This window comes from Saccopteryx bilineata, chromosome 5 (genome assembly GCF_036850765.1).
Source record: "Saccopteryx bilineata isolate mSacBil1 chromosome 5, mSacBil1_pri_phased_curated, whole genome shotgun sequence".
NCBI lineage: Eukaryota > Metazoa > Chordata > Mammalia > Chiroptera > Emballonuridae > Saccopteryx > Saccopteryx bilineata.
The window spans coordinates 236972087-236990906 of record NC_089494.1 but is presented as its reverse complement, the minus strand read 5'-3'; the positions used below and the strand labels follow the sequence as shown (position 1 = coordinate 236990906).

Sequence of the window (18820 nt, the reverse complement as noted above, 5' to 3'; positions counted from 1 at the left end):
TGGTGAAGTGTACTTTTGTAATTGTTGAAACTGTATGATTTTTGCTGTTGTAATCTGTGTAATGTTCTAATTTCCTTGCACAGGAATGCTGGTGATGTAAATTGTAGGTAGTAAAGTGAGCATAGGGGTGGATTGTTGGGCAGATAAAATGTATTATGCTCACTTTGTTAAAGATAACATGAGGAGGCCGTCGCCCAGGTGATATTAATGTGTGTTGGGGTGGGCTAAAAGGCAGGCAGAATCCTTGTAGCCTGGGACTTGGTTTTGGGATTAAGCCTTTCCTACCCTTTTTTGATGTGGGGTGGTACAATCCAATCATGCCTCAGAAAGTGACTTTGTATTAGAGACTTCCCTATTTTGTATATTGAATTAAAGGTTTGGAATCTACATTATAAAATGGGGGCAGAATGAGAGCTTGCTCTCTTGGATCCTGGGATGATTAGCATGAGAGAGCAGAGGGAGCAGAGCAGAGAGCAGAAAGAGGCCATGTGGCCAGGAGAAGCAGCCAAGATGGCAGAGTGCTGAGTGAGATGCCAGTTTGTGTAGAGTTTGTATCTGGGATAAGGAAGGAGATGGGGAACTGAGGAGAATAAGGCTGGTGAGCTAGAAACCTTTGATTCTAGGAAACTCGGATAAGTCAGTAGCTTTGTGAGCACTGAATGTGAGTGGGTTTTGGAGCCCAGTGTATGTTTTTACTTGCCCGCTGGGTGCAAGCTAGAATTAAAGACTATGGCCCACCAGTTTGTGGCTCCGTTGTTTCTTTACCGACTGTCCGAATCCAATGCGAACCTGCATGGCCCTGGCTTCTGGCTTTACATTTACCTTTTCACAGAATCAGCTCCTGGTTTCATTGATCCTCTGTACTGTTTCTTTAGCCTCTATGTCACTTATTTCCACTCTGATCTTTATTCTACTACGTCTGGGCTTTACTTGTTCTTTTTCTAGTTCTTTTAGATGCAGGGTCAAGTTGTTTATTTGAGCTTTTTCTAACTTCTTAAGGTATGCCTGTAATGCTATGAACTTCCCTCTCAGGACTGCTTTTGCTGTGTCCCATAAATTTTGAGTTGATATATGCTCATTATCATTCATTTTTAGGAATTTTTTATTTCTTCTTTGATCTCATTGTTAACCCAGTCGTTATTTAATCACATGCTATTTAGTTTCCAAGTATTTGAGTATTTTTCAGTTTTTCTGTTGTGGTTTATTTCTAGTGTCATGCCATTGTGATCAGAGAAAGTACTCGATATGATTTCAATCTTCTTGGCCTGACCTGTGGTGGCGCAGTGGATAAAGCGTCAACCTGGAAATGCTGAGGTCGCCGGTTCAAAACCCCATATGGTCAAGGCACATATGGGAGTTGATGCTTCCAGCTCCTCCCCCCTTCTCTCTCTCTCTCTCTCTCTGTCTCTCCCTCTCCTCTCTAAAATGAATAAATAAAAAAATAATAAAAAAAAACCAAAAAACAAACAATCTTCTTAAATTTGTTGAGACTGCTTTTGTGCCCTAACATGTGGTCTATCCTAGAGAATGTACCATGAGCACTTGAAAAGAATATCTATTCTGCTGCTTTGGGGTGAAAGGTTCTGAAGATATCTATTAAATTGAGTTGATCTAGTGTGTCCTTTAAGTCTGCTGTTTCTCTGTTAATTTTCATTCTTGAGGATCTATCTAGTGATGTTAGTGGGGTATTGAATTCCCCACCTATTATAGTATTGCTGTTGATCTCGCCCTTTAAATCCATCAAAGTCTGCTTTATAGCACTGACCTGTGGTGGCGCAGTGGATAAAGCGTCGACCTGGAAATGCTGAGGTCGCCGGTTCAAAACCCTGGGCTTGCCTGGTCAAGGCACATATGGGAGTTGATGCTTCCAGCTCCTCCTCCCTGTCTCTCTCTCCTCTCTGTCTCTCTCTGTCTCTCTCTCCTCTCTAAAATGAATAAATAAAAATAAAAAATAAACAATGCAAAGTCTGCTTTATATATTTAGGTGCTCCTATATTAGGTGCATAGATATTTATAATGGTTATATCGTCCTGTTGGATTGCTCCTTTTATCATTATGTAATGACCTTCTTTATCTCTTACTATAGCCTTTCTTTTAAAGTCCATTTTGTCTGGTATAAGTATTGCTACTCCAGCTTTTTTTTTCATTTCCATTTGCATGAAATATTTTTTTCCATCCTTTTATCTTCAGTCTATGTGTATCTTTTGTTTTAAGGTGTGTCTCTTGTAGACAGCATATGTATGGGTCCTGTTTTCTTATCCACGCAGCTACCCTATGTCTTTTAATCTGATCATTTAATACATTTACATTTAAGGTTATTATTGATATGTAGTTGTTTATTACCATTTTATTCTTTAAAACTGTATTCCTCTTTTGCTATATTCTTTTCCCCCTTTGATCTGTTTACAACTGGCCCCTTACCATTTCTTGCAGCATTGGTTTTGTTGTAGTAAATTCTTTGAGGTTTTTTTTTGTCTGGAAAACTTTTTATTTCTCCTTCAATTTTAAATGATAGCCTTCTGGATAAAGTAGTCTTGGTTTTGGCTCTTGTTCTGCATTACTTTGAATATTTCTTGCCATTCCCTTCTGGCCTCAAGTGTTTCTGTTGAAAAGTCAGAAGTCATCCTTATGGGGGCTCCTTTGTAGATGATAGTCTTTTTTTCTCTAGCAGCTTTTAATATTTTCTCTTTATCACTTAGCTTTGGTATTTTATTTTATTTATTTATTGTATTTTTCTGAAGTTGGAAACAGGGAGGCAGTCAGATAGACTCCCGCATGCGCCTGACCTGGATACACCCAGCATGCCCACCAAGGGGTGATGTTCTGCCCATCTGGGGCATTGCTCTGTTGCAACCAGAGCCATTTTAGCACCTGAGGCAGAGGCCACAGAGCCATCCTCAGCTCCCGGGCCGACTTTGCTCCAATGGAGCCTTGGTTGCAGGAGAGGAAGAGAGAGACAGAGAGGAAGAAGAGGGGGAGGGATGGAGAAGCAGATGGATGCTTTTCCTGTGTGCCCTTGCTGGGAATCGAACCTGGGACTCTTGCACGCCAGGCCGTTGCTCTACCACTGAGCCAACCAGCCAGGGCAGCTTTGGTATTTTTTTTTTTAATTTTTATTTATTTATTCATTTTGAGAGGAGAGAGAGAGCGAGAGAGAAAGGGGGGAGGAGCAGGAAGCTTCAACTCCCATATGTGCCTCAGACCAGGCAAGTGCAGGGTATTGAACCGGCGACCTCAGCATTCCAGGTCGATGCTTTATCCACTGCGCCACCACAGGTCAGCTTTGGTATTTTAATTATGATGTGTCTTGGTGTAGATATCTTTGAGTTTCTCTTTGATGGAGTTCTCTGTGATTCTTGAGCTTGTGAGATGTTTTCCTGACTTAATTTAGGGAAGTTTTCAGCTATGATATGTTTTAACAAAGTCTCTATCCTTTGTTCTTTCTCTTCTTCTTCAGGAACCCCTTTGATGCGGATGTTATTTCTCTTCATGTTGTCACAGAGCTCTCTTAGAGTTTCCTCAGACTTTTTGAGTCTCTTTTCTTTTTTCTGCTCTGCTTCCGTGCCTTCATTTATCTTGTCCTCTAATGCACTGGTTTGATTCTCAGCTTCATCCATCCTGCTTTTAACTCCTTCCATTGTGTTTTTTATTTCTGATATTGTATTTGTCATTTCTGCCTGATTCTTTTTTATTATTTCATTGTCCTTTTTTATATTTGTTATCTCTTTATTTAGGTGTTTGTAATGACCATCTATTGTTGTTCTAAGATCTTTGAGCATCCTAAAAATCATTATTTTAAACTCTGCATCTGGTAACTTGTTTATATTTGACTCATTCAGGTCTTTTTCTGGGGATTTCTCTTGATTCATTTGTGTTGCATTTCTCTGCTTTCCCATTTGGTCTGTGTAAAAGAAGGTTTTGGCCACTGGAGTCCACTGGGTGTGGCCTCTGTGTTCCCTAGGTGTGGTCTGTCTGCAGGCCTGCCATCCCTTCTGCTGCTGCTTGATAGGGCGTTCAGGTATGGGAGTTGACGGTGCCAGCCCACTGGGGCTGTTGCTGTGGTTTCCGCCTCTCCTTCACGGGAGGGGCTATGATCTCCTGCTTGGGTGTACAAGTTTCAGTGGCCTTGGCCTTCCCTCGCCCCTGCAGGTGTGGTTATGCACACTATGCCTAGCCACAAACCTTGGCTCTGAGGGCAGGGGTGAGCACCTTTGCTCAACTGCGGGTCTCTGCCAGATTTCAGTCTTTTGCCCCGCCCCTGCAGGAGGAGCCCGCTTGTGGGGTGGCTGCAAGCCTTGGCTCCACAGGCCGGGCAGGAATGCATGCCCTCGTTCAGTCCCGGGACTGCCCCTATTCTGGGCTTTTGCTCCACCCCTGCGGGAAGAGCCGGCTTCTGCGTCAGGCTGCAAGTCTCAGTTCCCTCTGGCCAGGCAAGGCTGCATTCCTGCGCCCTTGCTTAAGGGCTGGTTACCACCCCTTCTGGGGCTTCTGCCCTTCCCCCGCAGGCTGGAGTGTAGGTGGCCTGCAGCTGGGTTTGACCACTTTTGCGTGTCCCCTCCGCCCCAGCCGGGCAAGACTGAGCTCGCACCTGGGCCTCAGTCGTGGCTGGCCAGCTTCTGTCCTTGCTGATGGAACCACGCTTCCACTTCCCGCCCTTGGGCGAGCCCTCAGTCATATGGGTGGGGGTGCTGCAGCTCAGACTCTAACACTCACTAATGTAGTCCCGAAAGCTCCCTCCTTCTAAGCGACTCTGCTCTAAGTACCGTGGGAGAGCTTGTTTGGCTGGTATCCTGCTTCCCTTTGCTGGTATTGCTGTTTCCAGGGGAAACATTCACTTCAGATTTGGGAAGTGACTCGTCCTAGGGGTTAGGGTGGCTGTCCCTCAAAGGGTTTCTCCCTGTGCCTCCTAGATTACACTCTCTTCTCACTGCCCCAATCCTCTCCTCTCTCCCTGTCCCCCGGAACCCCGAGTGAGTGGTTGTGAGAGAAGTTTTCTGCGCAGTCCCTTTAAGAAGAATCCTGGGTCTGAGAAATCAGTCTCTTTCTCACAAACAGTATCCTGACTTGTTTCCAGCTAAATACTGTCCATACGCCTCTTCTAGGTTCTGGGGCTGCAGGCTGGGGCTTTGTTCCTGGGGCTCAGGGCCCTCCCCTCTCTGCTAAACTCACTTCCTGCCACGTGAGTCTCTCCGGGCTGCCATTCACTTCTGGGAGGTGTGCCTTCTTCAGTGTTCTTTGGTTGAAGAGTCCTCTTAGTTTAGTCCAAAGTTGGTTTTTTCAGATGATGGTTCTTAAAATTAAGTTGTAATCCACTTTGGTTCTAGGAGGTGGAAGTTGGTATGTCCTCTCCCCCAGATTGGATCTTTTTTTTAATTAATTTAATTTAATTTATTTATTTACAGGGACAGAGAGTCAGAGAGAGGGACAGATAAGGACAGACAGACAGGAAGGGAGAGAATGAGAAGCATCAATTTTTCATTGTTGCACCTTAGTTGCTCATTGATAGCTTTCTCATATGTGCCTTGACTGTGGGCCTTCAGCAGACCGAGTAACCCCTTGCTGGAGCCAGTGACCTTGGGTCCAAGCTGGTGAGCTTTTGCTCAAGCCAGATGAGCCCGCGCTCAAGCTGATGACCTCGTGGTCTCGAACCTGGGTCCTTTCGCATCCCAGTCCAACACTGTATCCACCGCGCCACCGCCTGGTCAGGCCCCAGATTGGATCTTAATGCCCTTATTTTTTTTTTGTATTTTTCTGAAGCTGGAAACGGGGAGAGACAGTCAGACAGACTCCCGCATGCACCCGACCGGGATCCACCCGGCATGGCCACCAGGGGCGATGCTCTGCCCCTCCGGGGCATCGCTCTGCCACGACCAGAGCCACTCTAGTGCCTGGGGTAGTGCCTGGGGCAGAGGCCAAGGAGCCATCCCTAGTGCCCGGGCCATGTTTGCTCCAGTGGAGCCTTGGCTGCGGGAGGGGAAGAGAGAGACAGAGAGGAAGGAGGGGGGGTGGAGAAGCAAATGGGCGCTTCTCCTATGTGCCCTGGCCAAGAATTGAACCCGGGTCCCCCACACGCCAGGTCGACGCTCTACCACTGAGCCAACTGGCCAGGGCCTTAATGCCATTCTTTAATAAAGTAACCAGAGGCTCCTTGGGGAAGTGGTTGATTCTAGGGCTAGTATTGTATGAACCTGGAACATTTGTGTTATCAGAAAATAAGGCTGTGCTCAAAAATGAAGTTGATTTCCTGACTAGGTGGTGGTACACTGGATATAGCATTGACCTGGGATTTGGAGGACTGAGGTTCAAAACCCCAAGGTTGCTAGCTTGAGCATGGGCTCACCAGCTTGAGCGTGGGATCACTCACTTGAGTGTGGGATCAGACATGACCCCGTGGTTGCAGGCCTAAGACCAAAGGTTGCTGGCTTGAAGACCAAGGTCATTCACTTGAGCCCAAGTTTACTGGCTTGAGCAAGGGGCCACTGGCTTGGCTGAAGGCCGCCCTCTCCTGCCCTGGTCAAGGCATGAATGAGAAAACAAATTATTATTTATTTATTTATTTTTATAATTTTTTTTTTTATAGAGACAGAGAGTCAGAGAAAGGGATTGATAGGAACAGACAGACAGGAATGGAGAGAGATGAGAAGCATCAATCATTCAATTTTTCTTTGTGACACCTTATTTGTTCATTGGTTGCTTTCTCATATGTGCCATGACTATGGGCCTTCAGCAGACCAAGTAACCCCTTGCTCAGACCAGTAACCTTGGGTTGAAGCTGTTGAACTTTGCTCAAACCAGATGAGCCCACGCTTAAGCTGGCGACACCCGGGTCTCGAACCTGGGTCCTCCGCATCCCAGTCCGACGCTCTATCCTCTGTGCCACTGCCTGGTCAGGCAACAAATTATTTATATTTGTTTTTTTTTAAATTATTTATTTATTCATTCATTTTGAGAGGAGAGAGAGAGAAAGGGGGGAGGAACAGGAAGCTTCAATTTCCATATGTGCCTTAGACCAGGCAAGTGCAGGGTATTGAACTGGCGACCTCAGCATTCCAGGTCGATGATTTATCCACTGTGCCACCACAGGTCAGGCAAAAAATTATTAATTTTAGGAAAAACTTGTCTGACCTGTGGTTGTGTAAAGAGTCGACCTGGAATTCTGAGGTCACCAGTTTGAAACCGTGGGGTTGCCTGGTCAAGGCACATCAGGGAGTTGATGCTTCCTGCTCCTTCCCCCTTCCTTCTCTCTCTCTCTCTCTTTCTCCTCTCTGAGGAAACTTGGGTGAAGGGTATATCTAAACATTAATATTTTTGTAGCTTTTCTATAAGTCTAAAGGTATTTCAAAACAAAAAGTAAAAAAAAAAAAAAAAGGAATAAAGATGATGTGTGGGATCTAGAGCACAGAGGAAAAAGCGGCCTGAGTTAGGAGCTGCTATGCCTCTCCCATGCAACTGAGAGAGCTGGTGGAAAGCACGAGTAGTCATGCAGGTAGGTTTACTGGTTCATTGGAAGGAAGCTGATGGAGTTCTTTAAGGGAAGACCATGGCTGCACCCTTACTGCCCATCACAGGGCCTGCCACAGAATAGGGAATAAAAAAAAATGCATACTGAATTGAGGAGACTTGGGTTTGAGTCATGACTATAATGTAATTATATATTTCTAGATATGACCTAGTAAGGCCAATAGCCATGGCCAGCATCACCACTGCCTTCCCCATGCAGGTTCACATTTGATTCGGACAGATGGTAATGAAATAATGAAGCCAAGAACTGATGGGCCATTAGCTTTATTCCTAGCTCGCACCCGGTGGGCGAGAAATACTCATGGGAAAACACTTCTCTTTCCATTCAGAGCTCCCAAAGCCACTGACTTATCTGAGTTTTCCTTGCATCAAAGGTTTCTACCTCACCAGCCTTATTCACCACTGTTCCCCATCTCCTTCTCTCTGCGCAAACTCTGCACAAACTGGCTTCTCCTTCAGCACTCCGCCATCTTGGCTGCTTCTTTTCTCGTCCACATGGCCTTTCTCTGCTCTCCACCAGCATGGGCTCCTCTGCTCCATTTTATAGTGTAGAAATCGAAACCTCTGATACAAAGTCACTTATCTGAGGCATAATGAGATTCCTCATGAGAGTGCACCACCCCACATCATGCAACAGTCAAGGGTGAGGAGAAAATCTTAGTTTTGAAACTAAGCCTTAGGCTATAACAACCCTGGCTGCTTACAGCCTGTCCTGTCCCCCACACCCAATGCAAACTATAAACTAGCAAATATATATATCATATTTACAAACTTATTTGACCAAAAGTAATATAGACCTTAAGGGTTTAGATGTAGATTCTCTGGTCATTGAGCACTTCCAGGTGAACAAAGCTTCCAAGATGTGGCACAGAATTTACAGAGCTTATTGGCGGATTAACATGAGCTCTCCCTGCCATACCAAGAGGATTCTTACTGACAAGGTGCAGATTGTTTCTAAACCAGAAGAGGAGGTTGCACAGATTAAAAAAAAAATTTTATATATATATCTCCCAGAAAAAAACTGAAGAGACAAAAACTTATGGCCTGGGAGTAAATTCAGCATAAAATATATCCTAATAAAAGTTAAAAAAAAAAAAAAAAAAAAAAAAGCCTGACCAGGCGGTGGCGCAGTGGATAGAGCATTGGACTGGGATGCAGAGGACCCAGGTTCAAGACCCCGAGGTTGCCAACTTGAGCGTGGGCTCATCTGGTTTGAGCAAAAAGCTCACCAGCTTGGACCCAGGGTCACTGGCTCAAGCAAGGGGTTACTCAGTCTACTAAAGGCCTGTTGTAAGGCCAGGAGCCGCCATCGTGGCCATTCACATGCAGGTTCCCATTGGATTCGGGCAGACGATAAAGAAATGGCGGAGTCAGAGGATGGGGGGCCATCCTATTTATTGGTGTCTCACCAATTCAGGCAAACCACAAAAGAAGACGAGGGAAAAGCAGAAAACCAGCTCTTCCCATGAAGGGCAAGGGATCAGGGAAGCCCCTGCAATTGTGATAGCAGGAACTGTGTGTCCAGGCTCCTGGTCTGTCCCACTTTATAGTGTAGAAAACCAAAATCCCTTAATCTAATATACAAACAAAGAAGTCTCTGATACAAAGTCACTTATCCAAGGCATAATTGGATTCCTCATGAGAGTGCACCACCCAGATCATACAATCAGTCAAGGGTATGGGGAAAAGCTTAGTCCCAAAACCAAACCTCAGGCTACAACAACCTGGCCTGCTTATAGCCTGTCCCCCACACCCAATATAAGTCACAAGCGAGCAAACATATATATCATATTTACAAACTTATTTGACCAACACCTGTGGTCAAGGCACATATGAGAAAGCAATCAATGAACAACTAAGGTGTTGCAATATGGAATGAAAAACTAATGATTGATGCTTCTCATCTCTCCATTCCTGTTTGTCTGTCCCTATCTGTTCCTCTCTGACTCTCTCTGTAAAAATAAAAAATAAATAAATAAATAAAAAAGATTATGTGCTCTCTTCCATGCCTTTATGGTCAATTAATATTTGACAAGAAGGGAAGAACATACAATGATGTCAAGTCTATTCAGCAAATGATCTTGGGAAAACTAAACAGATACATACGAAAAAAATGAAACTAGACCACCTTCTTGTCTACAAGAATAAACTTGAGCCTGACCAGGCGGTGGCGCAGTGGATAGAGCGTCGGACTGGGATGCAGAGGACCCAGGTTCGAGACCCCGAGGTCGCCAGCTTGAGCACGGGCTCATCTGGTTTGAGCAAAAATTCCACCAGCTTGAGCCCAAGGTCGCTGGCTCCAGCAAGGGGTTACTCGGTTTGCTGAAGGTCCGCGGTCAAGGCACATATGAGAAAGCAATCAATGAACAACTAAGGTGTTGCAACGCGCAATGAAAAACTAATGATTGATGCTTCTTATCTCTCTCCATTCCTGTCTGTCTGTCCCTGTCTATCCTTCTCTCTGACTCACTCTCTGTCTCTATAAAAAATAAATTAAAAAAAATTAAAAAAAAAAAAGAATAAACTTGAAGTAAATTAAAGATTTATATGTAAGGCTCAAAACCATAAAACTCCTAGTGAAAAAACATAGGCAGTATAATCACAGATATTTCTCTTAGTAATATTTTTTTCTGATATATGTCAATGGGCAAGGGAAGTAAAAGAAAAAATAAACAAATGGGATGATATCAAATGAAAAAGATTTTGTAAAATAAACATCAACTAAATAAAAGAATTTGCCAATGATACATTGGATCAGGGGTTACTATTCAAAATTTATAATGAACTTATACAACTCAACGTAAAAATAACTCAATCAATCCAAATAAAAAATGAGCAAAGTATCTGAATAGAGACTTCTCCAGAGGACATATGTTGGGCAGATAAAATATATTATGCTCACTTTGTTAAAGATGGCACTGCCCATGTGGAAGCCCGTCGCCCAGGTGATATTAGTTGCCCTTCTTGCTTGGAATGGGTGTGATTATATTATTGTGTGTTGGGGCAGGCAGGATCATTGTAGCCTGGGGCTTGGTTTTAGGACTAAGCCTTTCCCACCCTTTTTGATGTAGGGTGTTGCACTCTCATGAGGAATTCCATTATGCCTCAGATAAGTGACTTTGTGTAAGAGACTTCCCTATTTGTATATTGGATTAAAGGTTTGGATTTCTAAAGTATAAAGTAGGGCAGACCAGGAGTTTGCTCTCTCTTGGTTCCTGAGATTAGCATTAGAGCAGAGAGCAGGGAGAAGAGCAGAGTAAGGCCACATGGAGTAGAGGAGAGGCAGCCAAGGTGGCAGAGTGCTGAAAGAGAAGCCAGTTTGTGCAGAGTTTGTGCAGAGAGAAGGAGATGGGGAACAAAGGAGAATGAGGCTAGTGAGCTAGAAACCTTTGATTCTAGGAAACTCAGATAAGTCAGTAGCTTTGTGAGCGCTGAATGAGTGGGTTTTGGAGCCCAGTGTGTGTTTTTACTTGCCTGCTGGGTGCAAGCTAGGATTAAAGCTAATGGCCCACCAGTTCTTGGTTCCGTTGTTTCATTACCATCTGTCTGAATCTAATGCGAACCTGCATGGGCCAGGCGGCTGTGATGGTGGCCCTGGCTACTGGCATTACAACATACAAATGGCCAACAGAAATATGAAGAGATGCTCAACATCACTAATCATCAGAGAAATGCAAATTAAAACCACAATGAGATATTATATCATACCTGTCAGAATGGCTATCATCAATAAATAATCAGCAAGTATTGGGAAGGATGTGGAGAAAAGGGAACCCTCCTGCACTGTTGGTGGGAATGCAGATCAGTACAGCCACTGTGGAAAACAGTATGGAGGTTCCTCAAAAAATTAAAAATGAAACTGCCTTATGACCCAGTGATTTCACTTCTGGGAATATATCAGAAGAAACCCAAAACATTAATGTGAAAGAATATATGCACCCCTATGTTTATTACAGTGTTATTTACAATAGCCCAGATTTAGACCTGACCAGGGGTGGCACAGTGGATAAAGCCTTGACCCAAAAAGCCAAGGTTGCTAGTTTGAAACCCTGGCTCGGGTTACTGGCTCTGAGCGCAGGCTCCTCTTGCGCAGGGTCACTGATTTGAGCAGAATTGTCCACACAATACCAAAAGCTCACTAGCTTGAGCCCAAAGTTGCTGGCATGAAAAGCCCAAGGTTGCTGACTTGAGTAAAAGGTCACTGGCTCAGCCAGGTCAAGGTATGTATGAGCAGCAATCAATGAACAACCAAAGTGAAAGCAACTATGACTTGATGTTTCTCATCCCCTCTCTCGCTTCTTCTCTCTCTCTCAAAAATATATTTTTCTGGAAGCAACCCAAGAACCCATCAGCAGATGAGAGGATGGGCCCTGGCTAGGCAGCTCATTTGGTTAGAGCATTGTAAAGCCAGGAGCCAGGGCCAGGGCCACCATCACAGCCGCCGCCTGGCCCATGCAGGTTCGCTTTGGATTCGGACAGTCGGTAAAGGAACAGCGGAGCCAAAAGCTGATGGGCCATAGTCTTTAATTCTAGCTTGCACCCGGCAGGCAAGTAAAAATACACACTGGGCTCCAAAACTGTAAGGCCAGCAGCCAAGGCCAGAGCCACTATCACAGCAGCCTTCTGGCCCATGCAGGTTCGCATTGGATTCGGACAGTCGGCAAAGAAACAACGGAGCCAAAAACTGGTGGGCCATAGTCTTTAATTCTAGCTTTGCACCCGGCGGGCAAGTAAAAATACACACTGGGCTCCAAAAACCCAGTCACATTCAGTGCTCACAAAGCTACTGACTTATCCGAGTTTCCTAGAATCAAAGGTTTCTAGCTCACCAGACTTATTCACCTCTGTTCCCCATCTCCTTTCCTTATCCCAGATACAAACTCTACACAAACTGGCATCTCACTCAGCACTCCGCCATCTTGGCTGCTTCTCCTGGCCTCCTCCACGTGGCCTTTCTCTGCTCTCCTCTGCTCTCTCTTCTTATCTCAGGAACCAAGAGAACAAACTCTCGTTCCGCCCCCATTTTATATTGTAGCTTCACAACCTCTAATCCAATATACAAAGTAGGGAAGTCTCTAATACAAAGTCACTTCTCTGAGGCATGATTGGATTGTACCGCCCTACATCAAAAAGGGTAGGAAAGGCTTAATCCCAAAACCAAGCCCGAGGCTACAAGGATTCTCCCTGCCTTTAGCCCACCCCAACACACATTAATATCACCTGGGCAATGGCCTCTTTAACAAAGTGAGCATAATACATTTTATCTGCCCAACAAAAACCCAGTCACATTCAGTGCTCACAAAGCCACTGACTTATCCGAGTTTCCTAGAATCAAAGGTTTCTAGCTCACCACACTTATTCACCTCTGTTCCCCATCTCCTTCCTTATCCCAGATACAAACTCTACACAAACTGGCATCTCACTCAGCACTCCACCATCTTGGCTGCTTCTCCTGGCCTCCTCCACATGGCCTTTCTCCCGCTGCTGGCTCTACTCTCTCTGCTCTCTCATGCTAACCTCAGGAACCAAGAGTGCAAACTCTAGTTCCGCCCCCATTTTATAGTGTAGCTTCACAACCTCTAATCCAATATACAAAATAGGGAAGTCTCTAATACAGTCACTTCTCTGAGGCATGATTGGATTGTACCACTCTACATCAAAAAGGGTGGGAAAGGCTTAATCCCAAAACCAAGCCTCAGGCTACAATAATTCTCAACACACATTAATATCATCTGGGCCTCATGTGGGCAGCGCTATTTTTAACAAAGTGAGCATAATATATTTTATCTGCCCAACAAGCATCATTCTGATATGTTGGTCAGGGCACATACAAGAATCAATCAATGACAGCATGAATAAATCAACCAATGACAGCATGAATAAACTGATGTCTCATTCTCTCTCGGTCTCTCTCCCTTCCCTTCCCTCTAAAAAACAAAACAAAAAAAGAGGAGTTGATAAAAATGTGGAATATACAATGGAATATTACTTGGCCATAAAAAGAATGAAATCTTTCTGTTTGTGACAGCATGGATGGACCTAGAAAGTATTAGGCTAAGTGAGAAAAGTCACCTAGAGAAAAACAAATACCATATGATTTCAGTTATATGTGGAATCTAAAGAACAATATACATGAACAAACAAAAGAGAAATAGACTGACAGATACTGAGAACAGACGGATGGTTGCTAGAGGGGAAGGGATTTGAGGGACTGGTTGAAAAGTATAAATTGGTAGTTTAAAGTAGTCATGGGGATATAAAATACAGCATAGGAAATATAGTCAATAATATTGTAATAACTATGTATGGTACCAGGTGGGTACTAGATATATCGGGAGGAACATTTTGTAAAGTATATGATTGTCCAATGACTATCCTGTATACCCAAAAGTAATACAAAATAATATTGAATGTATAAACTGTAGTTGAAAAAAAAAATTAAGAAATTCTAAAAAAGAAAGATTTGTGCTCCTTTGAGGATGGTTATGGTTTATTTTAAAGGTGTGTTAACCTAGATGTACAGAAACAATGGATAGGGCTTGCTTATGGCAAAGATAAATTTTTTACTAAAAAGTTATATTTCTGGGCGTGACTTTCCACCAAAATCTGCCCAGTTAGGAATATATGATCATATCACCCTGTGAGGTTATTTTCCATAGAATTTTTTTTTCATTTATAAAAGTTTTTGCACAACACTATTATAAGTTTAATGGAGAATGAAAACAAGTATTTATCAGCTATTACATAGAGGAGGAAAAAACCCTGAGATAGATTTTCTTCTGATTTACCATTGCAGTGTCATAGAGTAATGCCTACTCATTCTTTCACTCAGAAAATATCCATGAAGTATTTATTTTGTACAAGACTCTGTATTTGGCAGTGAGGAATACAATGCTAAATGGGAAACAGAACTTGTTTTCAAGGAAGATGAGCTACTAAGGGAGATTATAAATATGTAAAAATTAAAATTAAGTGGCCTGACCTGTGGTGGCGCAGTGGATAAAGTGTTGACCTGGAAATGCTGAGGTCGCCGGTTCGAAACCCTGGGCTTGCCTGGTCAAGGCACATATGGGAGTTGATGCTTCCAGCTCCTCCCCCCTGTCTCTCTCTCCTCTCAATCTCTCTGTCTCTCTGTCTCTCTCCTCTCTAAAATGAATAAAAATAAAAAAAATTAAAAAAGATACATCTTTAAAAAAAAAATTAAAATTAAGTGTAATGCTCCAAGTCAAAATCAAAGTATAGGTTATTTTTGGAGGAAATTATACTTATGTTCTAAACATAAAAAAGCATGTTTAGAGTTTATATTTTTCTGAAGCTGGAAACAGGGAGAGACAGTCAGACAGACTCCCACATGCGCCCGACCGAGATCCACCCGGCACGCCCACCAGGGGCAACATTCTGCCCACCAGGGGGCAATGCTCTGCCCCTCCGGGGCGTCGCTCTGTTGTGACCAGAGCCACTCTAGCGCCTGGGGCAGAGGCCAAGGAGCCATCCCCAGCGCCCGGGCCATCTTTGCTCCAATGGAGCCTCGGCTGCGGGAGGGGAAGAGAGAGACAGAGAGGAAGGAGAGGGGGAGGGGTGGAGAAGCAGATGGGCGCTTCTCCTGTGTGCCCTGGCCAGGAATCGAACCCGGGACTTCTGCACGCCAGGCCGATGCTCTACCACTGAGCCAACTGGCCACGGCCATGTTTAGAGTTTAGCCACTAGCCTGACCAGGCGGTGGCGCAGTGGATAGAGTGTCGGACTGGGATGCGGAGGACCCAGGTTCAAAGACCCCAGGGTCGCCAGCTTGAGCGCCGGCTCATCTGGTTTGAGCAAAGCTCACCAGCTTGGACCCAAGGTCGCTGGATTGAGCAAGGGGTTACTCAGTCTGCTGAAAGGCCCTCGGTCAAGGCATATATGAGAAGCAATCAATGAACAACTAAGGTGTCACAATGCACAATGAAAAACTAATGATTGATGCTTCTCATCTCTCCGTTTCTGTCTGTCTGTCCCTGTCTATCCCTCTCTCTGACTTCCTCTCTGTCTCTGAAATAAATAAATAAATAAATAAATAAATAAATAAATAGAGTTTAGCCACTAAATAGTCCAAAGATGGCTTTATGCAAATACAGAAGGTTTATTTATAATGCCTTGACCATTTCATTTACAAAAATCCAACACATTTTCTAAAATATATACTTTATTAAATGCCAGTCTTTTAGCTAAGGAAATGCCAGGGTTCGTCTTTGTTTTTCTTTTTCTTTTTGGGCATGTGCGCAAAAAAGACAGAGGGAGAGCAGAGGGAGAGAGATATGAAGCATTAACTTGTAGTTGTGGCACTTTATTTTATTTAGATTTTTAATATTGATTTATGGAGAGAGGGAGAGCGAGAGAGAGAAAGATAAGAAAAATGAGAAAGAGAGGAAAGAAGCAGGAAGCATCTACTAGTAGTAGTTGCTTTTCGGATGTGCCTTGACCAGGCAAGCACAGGGATTCGAACTGGGGACCTCAGCATTTCACAGGTCAGCAGGCTTCATCTTATTTAAAGTGTTAGATAGTAGGCATTTTTCTATTCTTCAGATTTATCTGGCATTTTAGAGAATTAACTTTTTTTTTTCAGTTATTGATTTTATAGAAAGAGGAGTGGGGGGAATTGAAGTTTCAACTCATAGTTGCATCACTTGAGTTTTTCATTGCTTGCTTGTTTTATGTGCCTTGATCAGGCAAGCCTAGGTTTTCAAACCAGTGCCCTCAGCATTCCAGGTTGATGCTCCATGCACTGTGCCACCACAATCCAGGTGAGAATTAACTATTTTAACAGAATGAATTAGAACATAACCAACTGGAAGATTATAGAGAGCAGAGTGTGATCAAGAGTAGCCCCTTGGGGCCCTGGCCGGTTGGCTCTGTAGTAGAGCATCGGCCTGGCGTGCAGGAGTCCCCGGTTCGATTCCCAGCCAGGGCACACAGGAGGAGCGCCCTCTGCTTCTCCACCCCTCCCCCTCTCCTTCCTCTATGTCTCTCTCTTCCCCTCCCGCAGCCGAGGTTCCATTGGAGCAAAGTCAGCCCGAGCGCTGAGGATGGCTCTGTGGCCTCTGCATCAGGCGCTAGAATGGCTCTGGTTGCAACAGAGTGACGCCCCAGATGGGCAGACCATCGCCCCTGGTGGGCGTGCCAGGTGGATCCCGGTTGGGTCTGTCTGACTGCCTCCCCATTTCCAACCTCAGAAAAGTACAAATAATAATAATAAAATAAATAAATAAACTTAAAAAGAGTAGCCTCTTGGTATTTAAGTATATAAAGGTACTTAATAATTCAAAGATTCTTAAATTTCTTCTTTGAAACTGAAACAGACACGATCTTGAATGAGGATGAGCATTATAAACATTCATTTATACAACATTTCAACCTAATGCTGATTGATGTCTCACCCTTTAAAAAATGTGTTGTGCTTTTCCTACTGGTTTAGAATTTAAACCAATAAGGAAGGAAGAAATCTTTTAAATTATTTATTTATTTTAGAGCAAGAGGAAGGGGAGGAGAGAGAGAGAGACAGAAATATCAGTTTGTTCGAGTATGTGACCTGACAAGGGATCGAACCCACAACCTTTTCATCTTGGGACAATGCTCTAACCAACCGAGATATCCTGCCAGGGCCAAAGGAAATCTTTTAAAATATTCATCAGTTGCGATCTCCTATTATGGCGGGTGGCGGCTGTTGAGTGGGACGCAGACAACTGCTGCCCGCATCGGGGAAAGTGTCCCTGCCTCTCCCCCTTTTTGTTCGCCGCCAGTGCTCGTCAGCATGTCGGTGGTGCCGCCCAATCGCTCGCAAACTGGCTGGCCTGGGGGGGGTCAACCAGTTCGGCAGCAAGTACATACAGCAGACCAAGCCCCTCACCTTGGAGCGCACCATCAATCTGTACCCTCTTACCAATTATACTTTTGGTACAAAAGAGCCCCTTTATGAGAAGGGCAGCTCGGTTACAGCCAGATTTCAACGTATGAGGGAGGAATTTTATAAAATTGGAATGCGGAGGGCTGTAGAAGGGGTCCTGATAGTTAACGAGCACCGGCTACCCCACGTATTACTGCTACAGCTGGGAACAACTTTCTTCAAACTACCTGGTGGTGAACTTAACCCAGGAGAAGATGAAGTCGAAGGACTAAAACGCTTAATGACAGAGATACTAGGCCGTCAAGATGGGAGTCCTACAAGACTGGGTCATTGATGACTGCATTGGCAACTGGTGGAGACCAAATTTTGAACCTCCTCAGTATCCATATATTCCAGCACATATTACAAAGCCGAAGGAACATAAGAAGTTGTTTCTGGTTCAACTTCAAGAGAAAGCCTTGTTTGCAGTCCCTAAAAATTACAAGCTGGTAGCCGCACCGTTGTTTGAATTGTATGACAACGCCCCTGGATACGGACCCATCATTTTTAGTCTCCCTCAGCTCTTGAGCAGGTTCAATTTTATATACAACTGAATTCCTGCACCGTGGAGAAGTACAAGAAGCTGTCTCTGAGCACAGCTCTGCACAGTGTGGAGTAAACATGGTAGACAGGCTTTTTGTTTTATCTTTTTCCCAACCCAGAAATCACGACCTGCTTCCTATTGTTTGAATAGTAAAGTCGATATGAAGAACTAGGTAATGGTGTAAACAAATGTGATGTTTCACTTGCTTTTGTTTTTACTCATGTTTTTGTACATTAAAGAAAGTGGACTTCTTTCTATTTGTATTATTATTTTTTTAATTTCACATTAAACTTGCAAAGTTCTTACAAAAAAAATATTCATCAAGGCAGGCTGGCATTTTTTTTTTTAATTTTTAAAAATTTTTTATTTATTCATTTTAGAGAGGAGAGAGAAAGGGAGAGAGAGAGACAGAGAGGGAGAGAGAGAGGACAGAGAGACAGAGTGAGAAGGTGGAGAGGAGCTGGAAGCATCAACTCCCATATGTGCCTTAACCAGGCAAGCCCAGGGTTTCGAACCGGCGACCTCAGCATTTCCAGGTTGACGCTTTATCCACTGCGCCACCACAGGTCAGGCAGCATGCTGGCATTTTGAATGTTGAGTAAAAAGATGGCTTCATTCCTCATTTGAGTTGGACTTTCAGACTTTCTCATATTGATGTTTTTCTTTTATTGATGTAGTAAGTACCACTTGTAAAGCCAGTAGCCATGGCCACCATCACAGCTACCTGGCCCATGCAGGATCGTATTTGACTTGGATAGAGGGTAATAAAACAACGGAGCCAAGAACTGGTGGGCCATTACATTTAATCCTAGCTCACACCTGGTGGGCAAGAAATA

At 44.0% G+C, this 18820-nt stretch overlaps 1 pseudogene; it reads left to right on the top strand.

The window, feature by feature from the left end:
* Positions 1–17308: 17308 nt before the first annotated feature.
* On the top strand, positions 17309–18237 carry LOC136338277 (cleavage and polyadenylation specificity factor subunit 5 pseudogene; annotated as a pseudogene).
* The last annotated feature ends 583 nt before the right edge of the window (positions 18238–18820 follow it).